This window comes from Chiloscyllium punctatum, chromosome 52 (assembly GCF_047496795.1).
Source record: "Chiloscyllium punctatum isolate Juve2018m chromosome 52, sChiPun1.3, whole genome shotgun sequence".
NCBI lineage: Eukaryota > Metazoa > Chordata > Chondrichthyes > Orectolobiformes > Hemiscylliidae > Chiloscyllium > Chiloscyllium punctatum.
The window spans coordinates 12867049-12887716 of record NC_092790.1 but is presented as its reverse complement, the minus strand read 5'-3'; the positions used below and the strand labels follow the sequence as shown (position 1 = coordinate 12887716).

At 43.6% G+C, this 20668-nt stretch overlaps 1 protein-coding gene across 8 annotated transcripts in view; it reads right to left on the bottom strand.

The window, feature by feature from the left end:
* LOC140470734 (histone H2B 7-like) overlaps positions 1-20668 on the bottom strand; it is a 192504-nt gene that overhangs the window by 167091 nt on the left and 4745 nt on the right. For 5 of the 8 annotated variants that reach the window (XM_072566766.1, XM_072566767.1, XM_072566768.1 and 2 more), the window contains exon 2: positions 15325-15660. The gene's annotated coding sequence lies outside the window, so the exon portion shown is untranslated. Of the gene's footprint in view, positions 1-12370; positions 12731-14642; positions 14749-15324; positions 15661-20668 lie in introns of those variants that run through there. The other 3 variants (XM_072566773.1, XM_072566772.1, XM_072566774.1) reach the window with 3 other exon arrangements.

The window sequence follows — 20668 nt, the reverse complement described above, 5'->3', positions numbered from 1 at the left end:
ATCTTTCAAGCAGAAGGACCCACAATTCCATGCTGCAGTTTTCTGCAGAGGTTTTTCCGTCATTAAATAATATTCCCCTCTCCTCGTCTTCCTGCTAAAATGCATATATTTTCCCCACATTATATTCCACAGTGCTGGAAGGAGGATGACGAGAATGAGAGGGGTTTTATCAACCATACCTTGAGCATAACCTCTCAAACCAGCCACTTCCACCACCACGAAGAACCGGCGAGCATGTATATGTGACCAGCACTCCCTTGGAGATCCCTCCAACTCAAACAATGTCCCAACATCCAGTGCTGGATGAATAGAAATTGCCTCCAATTTAATCAAGAACCTGGGAACAGAGTCTGTTTGAAAGAGATGTGAGGAATGGCTTCAATATGAAAAGGGTGGAAAAGGTTGTTAGTTTTCAGTCTGAGACAGATAAACTTTTGTTCAACAAAGGTATTCAGGGATATGGGCCAAATGCTGAACTCCACACAGCAGCCATGAGTTCATTCAATGGTGGAACAGCTGAAAGGCCTACTCCTGATCCTTTGTTCACTGAAAGCTGCAGGCCTCAGTCCCTGTTACAGACTTCCTAACCCCAACTGTATCACCCCCTCAGGTAACTATCTGAACCAGGCTCTTCCCTACATTAAGGGAACATCACACTTGGAGATCAGCTTTCAGCCACAGAGCCACACCCTCACCGTGACGTTCTATTTCCATTTCAGTAACGTGGCCTGACTCCAACACAGTCTCAGCTCCAGGTGCTGAAAATCTCATCCAGTCCTTTGTAATCTCGAGACCAAATGACCCTAACGCACTCCTGATCCACCTCCCACTTTCAACCTTTCTGTAACCTTCAGCTCATCCAACATCTGAAGAGGTCACAAATTGAGGAAGAACAACATTTTAACAAATTTCTTGCCCTTCTTTTCAAATCCTTCTATGATAGTGAACATTCCCATCTCTTATCTCTGCCAGCCACACAATCTTTCAAGATATCTGCACTTCCTTAATTTTGGCTTCTTGAGCATGGTCAATTAATCTCCCAAACAACAGAGGATGTTCTTTCAGTATGAAATGTTTAAAAATCAAATTAAGCACCAAGTCATTGAAATGGAGGGGCCAGACCAGGCGAAGTGTCATGATTGCAATATGTCAGAGCAGATGGACCCCATTGTGGTTCATAGCTACTACAACCATAACAAGTGTTGGTTGAGGGAATTCCAGCTCAGATTGTTGAGCTGAAGTCTGAGCTCCGAACATTGCCACACATCAAGGAGGGGCAAGAGTTACCTAGATGCTCTGTTTCAAGAGGCAATTACACCCCTTAGATTAACTACCTCAAATCGATCAGTGGTCAGGGACAGAAGGGTGTGACTATGAGTGAGGCAAGTAGAGGAAACCAGAGGGTGGTGCTAAATGAGCCTCAGCCCGTCAGCTTGTTGAACAGGTTTGAGATTCTTGCTCCCTTTGTGGATGAGAGTGGAGTCTATAGAGAGGATGAGCAAACTGACCACAGCATTGTGGGAGAGGGAGCCATTCAAGAGGAAGGAGAAAAGAGAAATGCAAGTGTAATCAGAAACAGTGTAGTCAGGGGAATAGAGACTCTTCCCTGTTGCCAGAATCGAGAGTCCCGAAGGCAGAATTGCCTGTCTGATGCCTGGCTTCACGATAGTCATCTGGGCTGCAGAGGAGCGATCCAGTTGTCGATATAGACAGAAAGAGGGAAGAAGTTCTGATGAAGGAATATATGCAGCTTAGGGATAAATTAAGAAACAGAAAAAAATATCTGGATTACTACCTGAGCCACAACATCAGCAAGATTATAACAGTAAGATGTTTGGGGCTGAACGACTGGTATAGGAGAAACAGGAGGTTTGAATTCACTGGAGATTGGAGACAGTACTGGGGAAGGATGGAACTGTTCCGACGGGACAGGCTACATGTGAATGATGCTGGGGTCAGAGTCCTGGAGAATGGTATAACCAGGGCCTATATATTGGACTTTAAACTAAAACATGGGGGTTGTTTTTCAGCTGCGTGGAAAATTATGGCAAAGTCAAAACGGGGAAGTGCTCAGCTCAGGTTAAAGTTTCCACAACAAGAAATAGGACAGAAAGTACGGAAAGGATCAGGAATCAGCAGATAAGGGGACACCTATGAGAAGAGGGACAATCAACGCAGGGCTAAGGGACTTGTAACTAAATACACATGGTCTACAGAACAAGGTAAATCAGCTGCTACGCCAGACTGAACTTGGCATTCACAATGTTGTAGGTATCAGAGAAAGGTTGCAGGGGGTTCAGGGCTGGTAACTAATTATCCAAGCTCTCGAAAAGGCAATGGGCAGAGTCGGAGGGGCTGCCTTGTCAGCAAGAAATAAAATTAAATTGACAGCAAGAAGCGAAATAGAGTCAGAAGGTGTAGAATCTGTGAGGGTAGAGATCAGGAATCACAAAGGGAAAAAGACCCCGATGGAACTTGTGTACAAGCCATTAGCCATTGTCACGATGTGGGGGAGAAAATACATCAGGAGATTATAAAAGCATGTAAGGAACTGTTGCAATAATCATGGGGGACTTCAATATGTAGGTGGGCTGGGAAAAACAGGTTCTCAAGAAAACGTAGAATTATCTGAGAGATTTGTTTGGAGCAGTTTGTGGTAGAGTCCACTCAGGAACAGTCGATTCTGGATTTAGTGATGTGGAACGAGGGAGACTTGATTAGGGACCTCAAAGTGAAGGAACTCCTAGGAGGCAGTAGCCATAACATAATATAATAGAGTTCACCATGCAGCTTGAGAGGGAGAAGATTGAATCAGATGTAACGGGATTACAATTGGGTAAAGGTAACTACAAAGACATGTGGGTGGAGCTGGACAGAGTTGATTGGAAGGGAGAGCTAACCAGCGAAGACAGTGGAGCAGCGATGGCAGGAGTTTCTGGGTTAATTCAGGAGACATTGCAGAAATTCATCCCAAGGAAGAAGAAAAATACTAAGGGGAGGATGCGACAACCCTGTTTGACAGGGGAAGTCAGGGAGAGCATAAAGGCAACACAAGCAGCATATAGTGTGGTAAAGATTAGTGGAAGCCAGAATATTGGGAAGTCTTTTAAAAAACAGCAACAGGTGGGGGCGGGGAAAGAGGTGAAATATGAGAGTAAGCGAGTTACTAATGTAAAAGAGGGCTGCAGACCCTTTTGGATATCTAAACAGTTACAGAGAGACAAGAGTGAACATTGGACAGCTTGAAAACAATGCTGGAGAATTAGTAATGGGGAACCACGGCATGGCAGAGGATCTGAAGAGGTACTTTCCATCAGTTTTTAACAGTGGAAGACACCAGCAACAAACCAGAACTTCAAGGGAGACGTGGAGACAGAAGTGAGTGCATTGGCCATTAGTAAGGGGAAGGTGCTGGGAAGCTGGAGGTGGATAAATCACCAAGACCAGATGGACTCCACTCCAGATAACTGAAGGAGACATCGGAGTAGATTGGAGAGGCATTGGTGGTGATCTTTCAGGAATCAGGAGAGGTCCCAAATGACTGGAAAATGGCTAATGCAACACGTGTTTAAGAAAGGAGGGAGGCAGAGGCAGGAAACTATAGGCTACGTAGCTAGAACATAGTCATTCCTAAAGCTTGAGAATCCCTTGTTTAGAATGAGGCTGCAGAGTACTTGAAACTGCATGGTAAAATAGGGCAGAGTCAGCACGGCTTTGTTATGGAGACATCTTCCCTGACAAATCTGTTTGAATTCTTTGAGGAAGTACCAAGCAAGTTAGACAACACGGAGCCAGTGGATGTAATTGATTTGCATTTCCAGAAGGCTTTTGATAAGGTACCACACAGCAGGCTGCTAAATAAGGTAAAGGCAGAGAATTGGCTGCTTGACAGAAGGCAGAGAGTCAGAATAAAAGGGTCTTTTACAGAATCGCGGCCGGTGACTCATGGACTTCCACAGGGGTCAGTGTTGGGACCATAACTGTTCATGTTATGCCTTAATGATCTGGATAAAGGAACTGAGGGAATTGTTACCACGTTTGCACATGGGATAGATGTCAGTGGAGGGGCAGGTAGCGCTGAGGAGGTGCGGAGGGTGTAGAAGGATTTGCACAGGCTGAAAGAGTGGACATAGAAGTGACAGATGGAATACAATGTGGGAAACTGTGAGGTTATGCACTCTGGTAGAAGGAATAAAGAGGTTGATAATTTTCTGAACAGTGAAAGGCTTCAGCAGTCTCAAAGGCAAGGGACCTTGGGAGTCCTAGTTTAGGAATTCTCCTTAGATTAACTGGCAGGTTCAGTTGGCAGTTTGGAAGGCAAATGCCATTTTAATATTTATTTCAAGGAAACTACAATACAAGAGCAAAGATGTACTGCTGAGCCTCTATCAGCTCTGGTCAGACTGCATTTGGAATATTGTGAGCAGCTTTGGGCCCATTATCTCAGGAAGAATGTGCTTGTGTTTGAGTGAGCCCAGAGTACATTTACAAGAATGACCCCAGGATGAAGGACTTGCCAGAAAAACAGCAATTGAGGAGAACTCTGGGTCTGTATTCAATAGATTCTAGAAGTATGGGGGGGATATAGGAAGGATAGAAAGGCAGGTAAAAGAGAAGGCAGAGTGGTGTTTTTGATTAAGGAAAACATTGCTGCTCTAACTAGAGAAAATATTTCTGAAAAAGATCATCCAGTGAAAATATCTGGGTTAAAATAAGAAAGGGATAATCACCATGATGGGACTGTACTATAGGCCCCCCAACAGTCAGAAGGAAACTGAGGAACAAGTATACACAGATTTCAGATATATGTAAGAATATAAAGGCTTTAATAGTAGGTTTTTACAAACATTGTCTGGAAGTACCATTGTGTTAAAGGCTTGGATGGAGAAGAGATTTTTAAAATTCGAAGAAAATTTCTTAGTCAACATGTAAATGTTCTGAGAGAAGGAGCTTCATGTTCCAGGATACAAATGTTACACGAAGCTTAGAAAATGGGGGCAAGAGAGGAGGGGAGTGGCAGTTTTGATAAGGGATAGCATTACTACTGTACTTAGGGACGATATTCCTGGGAATATATCCAGGAAGTTATTTGGATGGTACTGAGAAATAAGAAAGGGATGGTCATCTTATTGAGACTGCATTATAGACTCCCTGATAGTCAGCAAGAAATTCAGAAACAAATTTGTAAGGAGATTTCAGTTGTCTGTCAGAATAATACGGTGGTTATGGTAGGGGATTTTAACATTCCAAATATAGACAGGGACTGCCATAGTATTAAGAGTTTAGAAGGAGAGGAATTTATTAATTGTGTACAAGGAATGTTTCTGATTTAGTATATGGATATTCCTGCTAGAAAAGGTGCAAATTTTGACCTACTCCTGGGAAATAAGGCAGGGCAGGTGACTGAGGTGTCAGTGGGGGAAGCAGTTTGGAGCCAGCAACCATAAATCTGTTTGTTTTTAAATAGTGATGGAAAAGGATAGACCGGATCTAAAAGCTGAAGTTCAAAATTGGAGGAAGGCTAATTTGACAGCATTAGGCAAGAACTTTCAAAAGCTGATTGGGGGCAGACGTTTGGAGGTAAAGTGAAGGCTGGGAAATGGGAAGCCTTCAAAATGCGATAACAAGAGTGTAGAGTTAGTATATTCCTGTTTAGGTGAAAGGAAAGGCTGGTAGGTGTAGGGAATGCTGAATGATGAGAGAAATTGAGGTTTTGGTTAAGAAAATATGAAGCATATGTCAGGTATAGTCAGGAGAAATTGAGTGAATCCTTAGAGTAGAAAGATAGAAGGAATATCCTTAAGAGAGAAATCCCAAGGGCAAAAAGGGAACATGAGATTGCATTCTCCTTTCATCTATTTGCCAAAGCGAAGAGTTTTTAGAAATAGATTAAGGACAAAAGAGTAACGAGGGAGAGAGTAGGGCCTCTCAAAGATCAGCACGGCACCTGATGCGTGGAGCCGTGGGAGATGGGGAAGATACCTAATGAGTATTTTGCATCAGTGTTCACTGTGAAGGAGGACATGGAAGATAATAGAATGTGGGAACTAGATTGTGACATCTTGAAAAATGTCCATATTACAGAGGAGAAAGTGCTGGATGTCTTGAAATGCATAAAAATGATAAATCCCCAAGACCTGATCAGGTGCACCCTCGAACTCTGTGGGAAGGTAGGGAAGTAATTGCTGGGCATCTTGCTGAGATATTTTTATCATTAATCGTCGCAGGTGAAGTGCTGGATGACTGGAAGACTGTTAATGTGGTGCCACTATTTAAGAAAGGTAATAAGGAAAAGCCAGGGAACTGTAGACCGGTGAGTCTGATATCGGTGATGGGCAAGATGTTGGAGGGAATCCTGAGAGACAGGATTGACATGCATTTGGTAAAGCAAGGACTGATTAGGAATAGTCAGCATGGCTTTGTGCATGGGAAAACGTGTGTCATGAACTTGAATGAGTTGTTTTGAAGAAGTAACAAAGAGGATTGATGAGGTCAGAGTGGTGGATCTGATCTATATGGCCTTCAGTAAGGCGTTCAAAAAGGTTCTTCATGGGAGAGTGGTTAGCAAGGTTAGATCTCATGGAATACAGGGAAGGTAGCCAATTAAATGCAGAACTTGCTCGATGGTAGAAGATATAGATAGTGGTGGAGGAGAGATGCTTTTCAGACTGGAGGCCTGTAACCAGTGGTGTGCCACCATTTAAGAAAGGTAATAAGGAAAAGCCAGGGAACTGTAGACCGGTGAGTCTGATATCGGTGATGGGCAAGATGTTGGAGGGAATCCTGTGACTGTGGAAAGTGGTGTGCCACCAGTATCAGTGTTGGATCCACTGCTTTTCATCATTTATGTAAATTATTTGGATTTGAACATAGCAGGTATAGTTAAGAAGTTTGCAGATGATACCAAAATTGGACAGCAAAGAAGGTTCCTTCAAAGTACAACAGGGCCTTGATCACATGGGCCAATGGGCTGAGGAGTGGCAGATGGAGTTTTATTCTGATAAATCTGGGGTGCTACATTTTGGAAAGGCAAATCAGGGCAGGACTTGTACACTTAATGGTAAGATCGTGAGAAGTCTTGCTGAACAAAGAGACCTTGGAGTGCAGGTTCATAGCTCCTTGAAAGGGGAGTCGCAGGTAGATAGGATAGTGAAGGCGGCGTTTGGTACGTTTTCTTCATTGGTCAGTGCATTGAGTATAAGAGTTGGGAGGTCATGTTGTGGCTGTGCAGGTCATTGGTGAGGCCAGTTTTGGAATAGTGCATGCAATACTGGTCTCCTTTATATTGGAAGGATATTGTGAAATGTTGAAGGGTTCAGAAAAGATTTACAAGGAATTTGTCAGGGTTGGAGGATTTGAGCTATAGAGAGAAGCTGAACAGGCTAGGGCTGACCACATAGAGGTTTGTAAAATCATGAGGGACAATGCCTCTTCCCTGAGATGGGGAGTATAAAAGTAGAGGCGTAGGTTTAAGGTAAACGGGGAAAAATTTTAAATGGACCTAAGTGGCAACTCTTTCACGCATAAGATGGTACGAGTAAGGAATGAGCTGCCAGAGGAGGGTGGTACAATTACAACATTTAAAAGGTATCTGGATGGTACATGAATAGGAAGGGTTCAAAGGGATATGGGTCAAGTGCTGGCAAATGGGACTAGATTAGTTTCTGACATCTGGTTGGCATGGATGCGTAGGACCAAAGAGTCTGCTTCAGTGCTGTACATCTCGATGACTCAATGGCTGTGACTGATAGCATTTATTGGAAATTGGGTGATGTGAATTGAGAATGGAGAGGGATAAAAAAAAGTTATAATTGCTTGGTGGTATTTGACTATTGTGAAAACTTCTCTCTAGAAATTGAGTTCCATGTGTGTCTAATTCAACTGCTCTGTGACTGTGGAAAGTATGTTTTTCAATCTGACAGTGATAACATACCTGCTGTTTGTTAGAAGGAACTGATCACACTTGGCTTCGTACCGAGAGAATGTTACATTGTCTTGCTCCTTGATGTAATTGTGTGGAGGAAGAGAGAAGAGACATCCCCTGTAAATCAACATGAAGTGAGCTTGACAGCATCAAATCTTTCAATGTAATATTCATTTTGTAATCATGAGGATGTGTTTCTTTCAAGCCAGCATTTCAAACAGAACTACAGGTCTGACTCCATTCTTTGTCTGGTGATTGTAACAAAAGAAATCTATACCAATTCACGGAGAACCAGCTACTAACCAACACCTCTACAGCTCCATAATGGGACTACCCAATATAAGTTTGTATCTGGATCTGAGAGTTTCTTTATTAATCTATACCTGTCAGTTCCTGCGAGGTAAATGTGGGAGTACGGCTGTCGACCTGTAGCTGTCAGTATAGGCTATGCAAATGTGAGAGTTAATATAGTTATCAATCTGTCCCTGTCACTCTCTGCAATGTCCAAAATGTATTTACGAGAGAGTGACAGGGACAGATTGATAACTACATTCACATAGCATAAACTGACAGGTATAGATTGATAACTGAACCCATATCCACATAGTAGAAACTGGCAGAGACTGATTGATAAATACATTTTAAATAAATAGGATCAGTCCCCATGTGCTTCACTGATGGGGATGTGTGAGTTTAGTTATCAATATATACCTGTCAGTTTCTGCCGTTGTGAATGTGTGAATTTACTTAACAATCTTTCCCTAGCTGTTTCTGCTGTGTATCTGACAGTGTAGTTATCAACCTGAACCTGTCAGTTTCAGCTTTGAGAACAAGTGTGTCATTCTCAGTATCTCTCTGCCAGTTTCTGCTGTATGAATATTAAATGCAGTCATCAATTTGTACCTGTCAGTATCTTCTGTGTGAATCTAGATATTGATCTCCACCAGCTATAATCAATTTCTGAGTACAAGTATCAAACAGTACTGGTCAGGTTTTGCTATTTGACACCAGAGTGTCGTTGTCAATCTGTTTCTACTACGTCAATTTGAGAGAGTCAATACCAATCTGTCCCTGTCAATATGTGACTAGTACAGTTATCATTCTCTACCTGTCAATTTCTTTATTGTGAAAGTGAGAGTGTAATGGTCAATCTGTATTTTTCAGACTCTGCTGTGGGAAAACATAAGTATAGTTATCAATCTACAGCTGCCAGTTTCTGCTTGGTGAATTTGTCTGTGTAGTTGTCAATTCCTGACAGTTTATGCTATGTGAATGTGTGAGCTGAGCTTTCATCAGTTTCTGCTTTGTGAGTAAGAAAGTTTAATTATCAATCCTTTCTGTCAGGTGCTTTAATGTCAGGGTTTGAATGTACTTATTCATCTTTTCCTGTCAGGTTGTGTGACTGTAGCTATCAGATTCTGCGGCACGAGAGTGTAGTTGTCCACTTGATTTTATCTGATTTATTATTGTCACATGTACAGAGATACAATGAAAACTATAGTTTTGAGTGCCTTACAGGCAGATCATATCATACAAACTGCATTAGGGTAATAGAACAGCATCTGGAGTAAAGTGTTAAAGTTGCAGAGAAGGTGCAGAGAGAGAGATTAACATTAAAATTTGAGAGGTGCATTCAAAAGTCTAATAACAGCAGAGAATCAGTTCTTGAATCTGTTGGATGGTGTATTCAAACTTCTGTATTTTCTACCTGACAGACCAGGGTGGAGGAGCGTAGAACCGGTGTCAGATGGGTCTTTGATTATATTGGCTGCTTTCCTGAGACAGGGGCAAGTGTAAAGAGAGCCTTTGGATGGAAGACTGCTTTCAGTGATGGATTGGGCTGTGCTCACAACTCACTGTGGTTTCTTCTGGTCTCGGGCAGAACAGTAGCCATATCAGACTGTGACGCATCCAGATAGGTGATGCATCTATAAAAAATTGCAGGAGTCTTTATAGACATGGTGAATTTCCTTCGCCTCCTGAGGATATCTGCTTGGTGAATGAGTTTGGGTAATTGTCAATCTAAGCTTGCCAGTTTCTGCAATGTGAATGGGAGATTTTAGTGTTTAACACTCTCTGTCAGATTTGTGAAGGTTTTAGTTAAGAATCCTTCCCAGTTAGGCTCTGTAATGTAAATGTGAGTGTATTTATCAATGTTTGTCTGACAAATTTCCTTTTGTAAACATGTGAATGTAGTTATCAATTTTCCCTAGTAGTTTCTGCTCTGTGAATATGAAAATTTAGTTATTAATCTCTAAATGAAAACCAAAAGAACTGCAGATGCTGGAAATCAGAAACAAAATCAAATTCCTGGAAAAGCTCAGCAGGTCTGACAGAGTCTGAGGACAGAAATCAGAATTAACATTTCCAGTCCAGGAACCCTTCCTGAGAATTGATGGTAGCCAGGAAGTCATTAGTTCTTCAGCAGCAGATAGGGTATGTTGAAGGGTCAGGAGTGAATGGTAGATGGATATAGAATCCAAAGATCACGGTCAGCCGAGGAAGGTGAATCACTATTAACAGGGACTGTTAGTGACTGTTGGTGTATAATAGCAGACCTTGTGATAACAAGGCCTGATGTGAGAGGTTCTGGGAAATGACATGGGAAAGCTCTAGCCCTAAAGTTGTAGAACTCAATATTGGGTCCAGAAGGCTGTCGGGTTCCCAACCAGAAAATGAGGTGCTGTTCTTTAGCTGGAGCACTGCAGCAAGCCTGAGGCAGGGATGTTAGCCAGGGAACAGGGTGGTGTGTTGAAGTGGCAGGCAACTGGATCTCAGGGTCTTGTTTTCTGGACAGAACGTTAGTGTTTGGCAAAGTGGACACTCAGTCTACACTCAGTTTCCCCAGCATAGAGAAGAACACATGGCAGCTAGGAGAATGCACACAGTCAGTTCTGAGGAAGGGTGACTAGACCTCAAATGTAACACTGATTTCTTTTATTATCAATCTCTACCTGTCAGTGAGTATGAGTGTCATTACCAAACTGTACATGTCAATTTAAGTAATTTGAAACAGCGTGTTATCAATCTGTTCCTGTCAGTTTCTGCTTTGTGAATGAGAATGCAGTTATGAGTCTTCCTCTGAAATGTCCTGCCATGTGCATTTGAGTGTGATTGAACAATCTGTCCCTGTTATATTCTGCTCTGTGTATCTCAGGATGTAGCTATGAATCTGTATCTGTCAACGTCTTGTTTATAAATGTGCAAATGCATTTATCAGACTACCTGCCAGTGTTTGTAAAGTGTGTGTGGGGTGTGTTTAAGTATCATGCTCTCCCTTTCAGTTTCTGCAGGGTGAATTGGTGAGAGCAGCTATCAATCTACGCCGGTCAGTTTCTGTTGTGTCCACTTGAGAGTTCAGGAATTGATCTAACCTTGTCAGTTTCTGCCATGTGACAGAGTCATGGGCTCAATCAGTACCAGCCACTTTCAAATCTCATGCATCAAAGTTGCTTAATTCGCTGACAGCAAATAATATTGTATGAGTCCAATGACGACAACGGATCTATTCTTGTTTGCCTGAAAATCCCATCTTGTTCACTACCGTCCTTTAAGGAAGGAAACTGCCATCCTTACCTGGTCTGGCCTACGTGTGTTTCCAGACCCACAGCAATGCGGCTGACACAAACTACCCCCTAGGCAGTTAGGGATAGGCAATAAATGCTGGCCTAGCCAGTGATGCCCTCGTCCTGTGAATGAATTTAGGAAAAATAATTTTCAGTGACTGTGATTGATTCTGAGATAGCAGAGTTTAGGGTGTTGTGATTAGTCCTGAATGTCTTCTGCATTTTCTGATTTATGAGAGATACAGAATTGGTACGACTATTCAGCCCATTGTGTCCAGAGTTAAAATTTCCAGTCCAGTAACCCTTCCTGAGAACTGTTCTCTATACTAGTTTCCACTAACTGTTGGAATTCTGAACTTTATCCACTCACTGTCAGTATCTCTATATAAATGCTAATTTGAGATTAATGCTGCAGTTATCGGTCTTTGGATAACTATAGTACCAGTTTCGTTCTGTGGGCAACAGTGTCAGATAGAGTATGTGGATCTCATTCTCTTTCCATGTTCAGCTATGTTTTTTTTTGGGTTTGAGTGTAGGATAAACTTGATCAATATTCACTAACCTTTTGTGATTAAAGGATTAATGTTGGATGAATATTTATCTTTGCCATGAATCTGAATTTTATTGTATTCAGACTTTTTTTTTTACATTTTGTGTATGCAGGAGTCTTTATCAGCTGCTGCTGGACACTAAGATGTAACATCTGACACTACCTGAAGCAAATAATGGTTTGGTGAGTCAATTTAAAACTGACCATATTTGGAAATTTCATTTTTTTTTCCCTTTTAACAATAACTGGCTAAGTGTGAGTGAGTTTTCTGTTGTGCTGCCTGTGAGAAACAAAGCTCACACACTTCAATAATTGCAGTCTGAGACAAAATCTGAATCAGTAGTGTCATTTATTTTACTCTTGCAAGAGGGTGTGATGTCCAGAGACATACACATCCCAAATTCAATTAATACGTACACTTATATAATTTGGTTTCTTTTGTTTTACATTGCTCCTCTCCTGTTTACATCTTCCACTTCCCTAAGACCGGCACCCATTACTCCCGTTTATCTCTTGCCTTATCTGGCCTTGTCTGTGACAAAATGCTTATTTCTGGCCTCAAGGCCGTTTGACCTCATCCCGCTGTAGGTCATTGTTAGGTATATCCTTTCTTCATCATTATCTACTCCCTCCATCTGTGCCTTCCTCTGATCCTTATGACCTTTTTGATTGGGGTTTGTTCCTGTGTTTCTGTGAAAGTGGGAAACAGATGTTTATACCTACTGTTTGTACAGGCGTATCTAGCTTAACTTCCTCCCCTCACCACATCTTATCTATTCGCCTGTAATATCTACCATTGTTTTGCAGTCACATTTCATTCTGGCATACAATTTTAGCTAATACAAAAACAATTATGTATTTCCTCCACATAGTTTCCATTCTTGTTGACTCAGCTCTTGGCTGAAACAATTACACACTGGTGTGAGTTCATTTACTTTGTATAAGTAAATGGAATTGCAGAAGTAACACTATTTTTCCCACATCCCACATGCCCATCTGTACCTCTTGAAAGGAGTAGTACTGGTCTATATGGCACTGACATTTTTTGGATGTCACCTTATGTTTCCAGTTCTGCATGTCATGATCTGACACACTTTGTGAGGTAGGTTTAATGCCTTATAAATCAATGTTTCATACATTAAAATGTATGGAAATGCTTCTGCATTACTCAGGTGTTCAACCAGAATGTTAGTGTGCAGAATGTGTGTGTTCATCAGCACCAGGCTCAGTGTAGGAATGGGTTTCATTCACACTCTGATACTAGATATCAACGTGCTACTTATTCTTGGTTCTTGTGTTTCACAGTGCTTCAGTGTCATCCAAATTGAAACGTCACTTTTAGTAACTCCTCATGTACTTCATTGTTCAAACTTCTGCTACTTGACATGAATGAGGTACGATGTATTGCCACTAGAGTCAGCTCCTGTCCATGAAAGTGGATGTGTTTGTATATCTGTTAATCTCTGGCACTGCACATGTAGTTCGATAATGTCCACAGTCAATGTTCCTTAGCTTTAGTGCCTATGGGATCCATGGACAGGTGAACATGCAACACATTGCAGCAGAAAAGTATGTACACTTTTCTTCAGAGTCAAGGGGAGAAAAGCAAAGGACTTTTGTAACTCCTACAGTGCAAAGTCGAAATGGGAACAGTGGGGATATCAAGGTCTGATTTTCAGGGTGCTATCAATTATTGTATAGTGATATATTTTACCAATAAATTAATGATCAGTATTAACCAAACCCATTTGCAACTCAGTGAACACTTCAACTGCATTGCAGCTGACTGACCACAGTGTTCCTTGTACAGGAAAGGTAATTGGCCTGACAGGATCTAGTGCAGTGGTCTTGTGTTGCTCTATGTTGGTTTGGGGGAAGAGGAGGAGAAGAAGATTCCATCATTAACTACTATGTTGTTATACATTGTCTTTGATCAGTCAGACTTAATAATTTGAAGACACTTATTCTGTGCTATAAATTTTTTTGACTTGAGATCTGAGGGTAGAAATCAGTTTGATGTCATGTTTTCTGCTAGTTGCGGTGTATATGGATCTTCATTACTGTTAGATGTTGTAATGAGTATTTCAGGTTGGTGTACAAATTTGCAGCTATTGTAAATCAGTTAGTAGCTGTGAGAGAGAGAATGGTGTGTGCACACGTAGGACTTCTGTTTATCAAAAGGTTAATTTTGTCCTTCTCAGTTAGTGATAATACCAAAGTTTCCTTCTATATCTGCACTCAATATCTCCCTCAGAAATCCTTGCTGTAACAACGTAACAGCATGATCTGTTTGTTCACCTTCACTGTAACTTTAAAATTGCCTTTACTACATGTGGAGTTAATGAAGTTCCTGAATGTCTACTTCATATGAGGATACAGTCTATCCCTCTTCTGATGCTGCAAGTGATAATTGACTATGCATAATGGAATTTCTTGGAACTGAGTTGTTATGCATTGAGTACATGGAGAAATTTTTTAAAATCATCAGTTATGTTTGACTCTTGGACTGAATGTGTATGTGTGGAAATTGAGCTCAATATGTGTCTGACTCAATCCACTGACTGTGGAAAGTATGTTCTCCAATCTGACAACAGTAACATACCTGCTGGTTGTTAGAAGCAGCTGTTCACTTGGCTTTGTACTGAGGAAATATTACATTATCTTGGTCTATCAATCATTTGCCCGCAGGAAGACAAGAGATATATATCCTGTAAATCACCATTAGCGGAGTAGAAAGACATCAACTGATCAATGCAACATTCAGGTCATGATCATGATAATTTTGTTTTTAAACAGGGCAATGTGAACAGAGCAAGGCCAGCTTACACTCGAGCCCTGAGCTCCTCCCAATCTTTTTCTGATTGTGAAGTTCAAAAACAATTTATTAAGGTACAAAAAACTAAACAACAACTGCATAACGCCATAAATGGAATGATTACACAGTTCAATATTCAGCTCCCAATACACTAAATGTTGAAGGAAGAACAACGGGCACTACTATCTCATTTAGATATACTGTCCCTTAATTACCTACAATTCAATGTCTAATCGCAACAATCAGCGGGAAACAGAAACCAAACAATGAATTCCCATCAGTATTTAGGGGATTAAGAACCACAAGAATGCCCACAGCAGCTTCCTCCCGCTCTGCCTCCCTCAGCAGGCCCACACACAGCCCGAGAAAGACCTCTCTCTTCCCCCCAGCCCGCTCACTCCAAGTTCCGGGACCAGTTCCTGCTCCGCTCGGCCTCTTACAAACAGCCCCCCGTTCTCCTCGAACTCACCCCGAATCAATCCCGGTCTCGGAGCCCCCTCTGTGTCCCAGGCTCCCATCCCGATGTGCTGCTGGAAGGAGCCTGCTGTTCCCTCCCTTCCCTGGGCGCTGATCTCTCCATTGCGGTCTGTTTCAAACAAACCTCTTGTACTCACTGAGTAAATGCTCCTCAATGGCAGCGCTGGAGAGGGCCTCACGCATGCGCTCCTCTACTGAGGAACAGTCAGCTTTGGGGGAGGGACTGCATCGAACACGTGCTGCTTTTCCCAATGATTCCCAGAAACAAACATCAATTGGTCATTTTCCCCAATTCCCTTTTCTCCCAGTTTGACCAAAGGAACTGAGGCTGTGGGTGAAAGGACAGAGAACGTTTCAAGCTGGGCCATTGTCCCTTTATGAAGCTCCAATGGAGTTTAATAACTCCTCCTTCCGGCTCTCTCACAATCTGATCAGGGGGCGGAGAAGGTGGCGGCCACTCGGCCCATCCCCTGTGCCCACCATTCAAGAACATCATGTCTGACCTTATTTTAACTGTGGTAGTTAATCCTGCTGACCCTCACCCACAAATATTAATTCTTTAAGAAAGTAACATAAGTGGAAAATAGTAACACAAATGAAATAAGTGGATCACTCTTACTAAGGCAGAATGTAACTGTTGGAGAGAGTCTTGCATCACAGTGTTAGCCCCCGTTTCTGGTTCAGGAGGCGTGTGCAGAAATCAGACCTGGAGCAGGGGTGTGCAATAATGTCTCTGGGCCTCGATTGAGTGTATCGTGGACAACAGATGTTAGTGTCAGGCACGCTGCAGACAGAAACCTTGTGATGTATTGTATGCCACAACGAGAGACCCCAGATGTTTCTGTTCATTCACTCTGGGGATGTGGACGTCGCTGGCTGAGCTTCGCATTTATTCCCCTTTGAGCAGGCAGTGGTGAGCCAGCTTCTGGAACAGTTTCTGCCCATGTCCTGCCTACAATGCCATGAACAGGAAATTCCAGGGTCTTGATCAAGTGACAGTTAAGGAAAGGGGTTATATTTCCAAGTGATTATGGCGTGTGGCTTAGAAAGAAACTTGCCCTCCATCAACTGCATTTAACTTTTCAGATGGAGGTTGCCCTGAGTTTGGAAAGTTTTACAATTTACAGAGCTTGAGGATTACTTTTGTAAACTTAACCAAACTTTAGGGCTCTGTGAGATAATATTTGATCCCAAGAATAGGCATACAAACTAGGAAGAAAATAAACAGACAAGCATAAAGCCTGGGAACAATTTAGAATTCAGGGCAGAGGAGATGACTTGAGGGTTGCAGTGAGAGAGAAACTCACTGAGATCTTTGTAGAGAGAGAAGGAGAACTTCTTCAAGGTAGAATCTTTACAAGAGGATTCACAGTAAGCTTAGAATCAACTTTGTGGACTTCACCAGTTGCCACATTTCCCCTCCCCCCACCTTACACCAGTTCCAACATGCTAGTTCAGCAGCATCGTCATGAACTGTCCTACCTGCCAATCTTCCTTCACATCTGTCCGCTCCACCCTCCTCTCTGACTTATCACCTTCATCCCCACCTCCATCCACCTATTACACTACCTTCTCCCCAGCCCCACCCCGCTCCCATTTATCTCTTCACCCTGGAGGCTCCCAGCCTCATTCCTGATGAAAGGCCCGAAATGTCGATTTTCCTGTGTTGGGATAATGGATAAGATTGAAACTGGGAAACAGCAGGGCCTGGTCATCCACACCCCAGAGTACTTTACATAGTGGCCACAGAAATAGTGATTGGTCATGTTGCAAGATTCCATTGACAGTGTTATATTTTCCACAGATTGTGAGTTAGCTAATGTGACAAATCTATTTGAAAAGCAAGTTAGAGATAATCTGGGAATTCTAGGCCACTCAGCCTGTAGGAAAAAAAAACACGTGCAGAGTATCTGCACAAAAAAAATGATTGGGACCAAACAAAGTCCTCGGCAGAGGCCTCACCTTCATTCCCCTACGCTCTCGGATTAACGAGTTCAACACGCAGCGAGACATCGAACAATTCTTCTGCCGCCTTCGCGCCTACTTCATCAACCAGGATTCTCGCCCACCCTCTGACGATCCCTTCTCCCGCCTCCAACACACCCCATCCACCTGGACACCCCGTGCTGGCCTCTTACCTGCCCTTGATCTCTTCATAGCCAACTGCCGCCACGACATTAATTGCCTCAACCTCTCCACCCCTCTCACCCACTCCAACCTCTCACCCTTGGAACGTGCAGCCCTCCACTCCCTCCGGTCCACCCCAACCTCACTATCAAACCGGCAGACAAGGGAGGCGCAGTAGTAGTTTGGCGCACCGACCTTTACACCGCTGAGGCTAAAAGCCAGCTCACGGACACCTCCTCCTACTTGCCCCCTTGACCATGACCCCACCTCCCACCACCAAACCATTATCTCCCAGAACATCCATAACCACATCACCTCAGGGGATCCCCCATCCACCGCCTCCAATCTCAGTCCCACAACCCCGCACTGCCCATTTCTACCTCCTGCCCAAAATCCACAAAGCCGACTGCCCCGGCCAACCCATTGTCTCAGCCTGCTCTTGCCCCACCAAACTCACCTCTGCATACCTCGACGCGGTCCTGTCCCCCTTAGTCCAAACTCCGACCTACGTTCGGGACACCAACCACGCCCTCCACCTCCTCCATGATTGTCACTTCCCCGGTCCTCAACGCCTTATCTTCACCATGGACATCCAGTACCTGTACACCTCCATCTCCCATCACGAAGGACTTGAAGCCCTCCGCTTCTTCCTTTCCCGCCGAACCAACCAGTACCCTTCCACTGACACCCTTCTTTGACTGCCTGAACTGGTCCTCACCCTGAACAACTTCTCTTTCCAATCCTCCCACTTCCTCCATACCAAAGGAGTAGTCATGGGCACCCACAATGGCCTCAGCTATGCCTGCCTCTTCGTTGGATATGTGGAACAGTCCATCTTCCGCAGCTACACTGGCACCACCCCCCACCTTTTCCTCCGCTACATCGATGACTGTATCAGCGCTGCCTCATGCTCCCACGAGGTTGAACATTTCATCCACTTTACCAAAACCTTCCACCCCAACCTCAAATTTACCTGGACCGTCTCAGACTCCTCCATCCCCTTCCTACACCTCTCCATTTCTATCTCAGATGACTGAATCAACACGGACATTTACTATACACTGACCGACTCCCACAGCTACCTAGACTACACCTCCTCCCATCCTGCCCCCTGTAAAAACGCCATCCCATATTCCCAATTCCTTTGTCTCCACAGCATCTACTCCCAGGAGGAACAGTTCCAATACCGAACAACCCAAACGGCCTCCTTCTTCAAAAACCGCAATTTCCCCCCAGACATGATTGATGATGCTCTCCACCGCATCTCCTCCACTTCCCGCTCCTCTGCCTTTTAGCCTCGCCTCTCCAATTGCCACCAGGACAGAACCCCACTGGTCCTCACCTACCACCCCACCAACCTCCAGATACATCATATCATCCGTCGTCATTTCTGCCACCTCCAAACGGACCCCACCACCTGGGATATATTTCCCTCCCCTCCCCTATCAGTGTTCCGAAATGACCACTCCCTCCATGACTCCCTTGTCAGGTGCACACCCCCCCCACCAACCCAAACTCCACTCCACTCCCGTGCAACCTCCACTCCTTCCCCTGCAACCGCAAGAAATGCAAAACATGCGCCCACACCTCCCCCCTTAATTCCCTCCAAGGCCCCAAGGGATCCTTCCATATCTGCCACAAATTCACCTGCACCTCCACACACATCATTTACAGCATCCACTGCACCCGATGTGGCCTCCTCTATATTGGGGAGACAGGCCGGCTACTTGCGGAACGTTTCAGAGAACACCTCTGGGACACCCGGACCAACCAACCCAACCACCCCGTGGCTCAACACTTCAACTCCCCCTCCCACTCCACCAAGGACATGCAGGTCCTTGGACTCCTCCATCACCAGACCATACCAACATGATGGCTAAAGGAAGAGAGCCTCATCTTCCGCCTAGGAACCTCCCAACCACAAGGGATGAACTCAAATTTCTCCAGTTTCCTCATTTCCCCTCCCCCCACCTTGTCTCAGTCCCAACCCTCAAACTCAGCACCACCTTCCTAACCCGCAATCTTCTTCCTGACCTCTCCGCCCCCACCCCCACTCTGGCCTATCACCCTCACCTTAACCTCCTTCCACCTATCGCATTTCCAACACCCCTCCGCCAAGTCCCTCCTTTTATCTTAGCCTGCTTGGCACACTCTCCTCATTCCTGAAGAAGGGCTCATGCCTGAAACGTCGATTCTCCTGCTCCTTGGATGCTGCCTGACCTGCTGCGCTTTTCTAGCAACACATTTTCAGCTCTGATCTCCAACATCTGCAGTCCTCACTTTCTCCTACCAAACAAAGTCAGCATGGATTCAAAATGCCTGTTCCTGTATCATAATGTTCTATGTTCTCAGCTTGGCAAATCTGCTGGAGTAGAGGTGATAAGCAGATGGCATCATTCGGATATTTCTTTTGACAAAATCTTACATAAAACAAAATAAAGAACATGGTGTTGAGATGGATTAAAAAAAACTGGTTGGCTGAAAGTAAACATGTAGAGGGAATAAATGCTGATAACAATTGCATACAACTTGATCACGTTGATCGTCCCTCATACTTCGTAAACCCAATGTTATAAGACACCGAATCAATGACAGGCATTCCTTTAACAGGCCTCAGCTTCCCATGACCTCATGGCATTGAACAGACACTATAATCGCTCATCCTTGGATCTTTCTATGCATCCTCCTCATTCACATTCCAAACTTAATTGCTTGATTCCTTCAGGTCTCTCGGGCTGGCTTATCTGTGAGTCAGTTTGAATTCTGTTATTCATTGTATCTCATGTGCTTTCTTTATGAAATTCTGTTTTTCCTCATTTATTTCCCATTGTCCTAATTATGTGTGTTAAAAATACCAAAGACATTTCGTTTTAACTAGTTGCTATAATATTTGTAAGAATACTTTCTGTTCTGGTTAGTCAGGTTTAGGTCTGTTTTCAAAGACTTCCAGCATAGATACATGGAACCAAAACATTTATGCCTATATGTGAAAGTTAGTCAGTTTTCAGACATACCCTCGTTTGTCCTGGACAAAATAGATTACTCACAGCCATTCATGACAATGTACTAAGGGTAGACATTTGTCAGGGAGGAGAAAGTGAGGACTGCAGATGCTGGAGATCAGAGCTGAAAATGTGTTGCTGGAAAAGCGCAGCAGGTCAGGCAGCATCCAAGGAAAAGGAGAATCGACATTTCGGGCATCAGCCCTT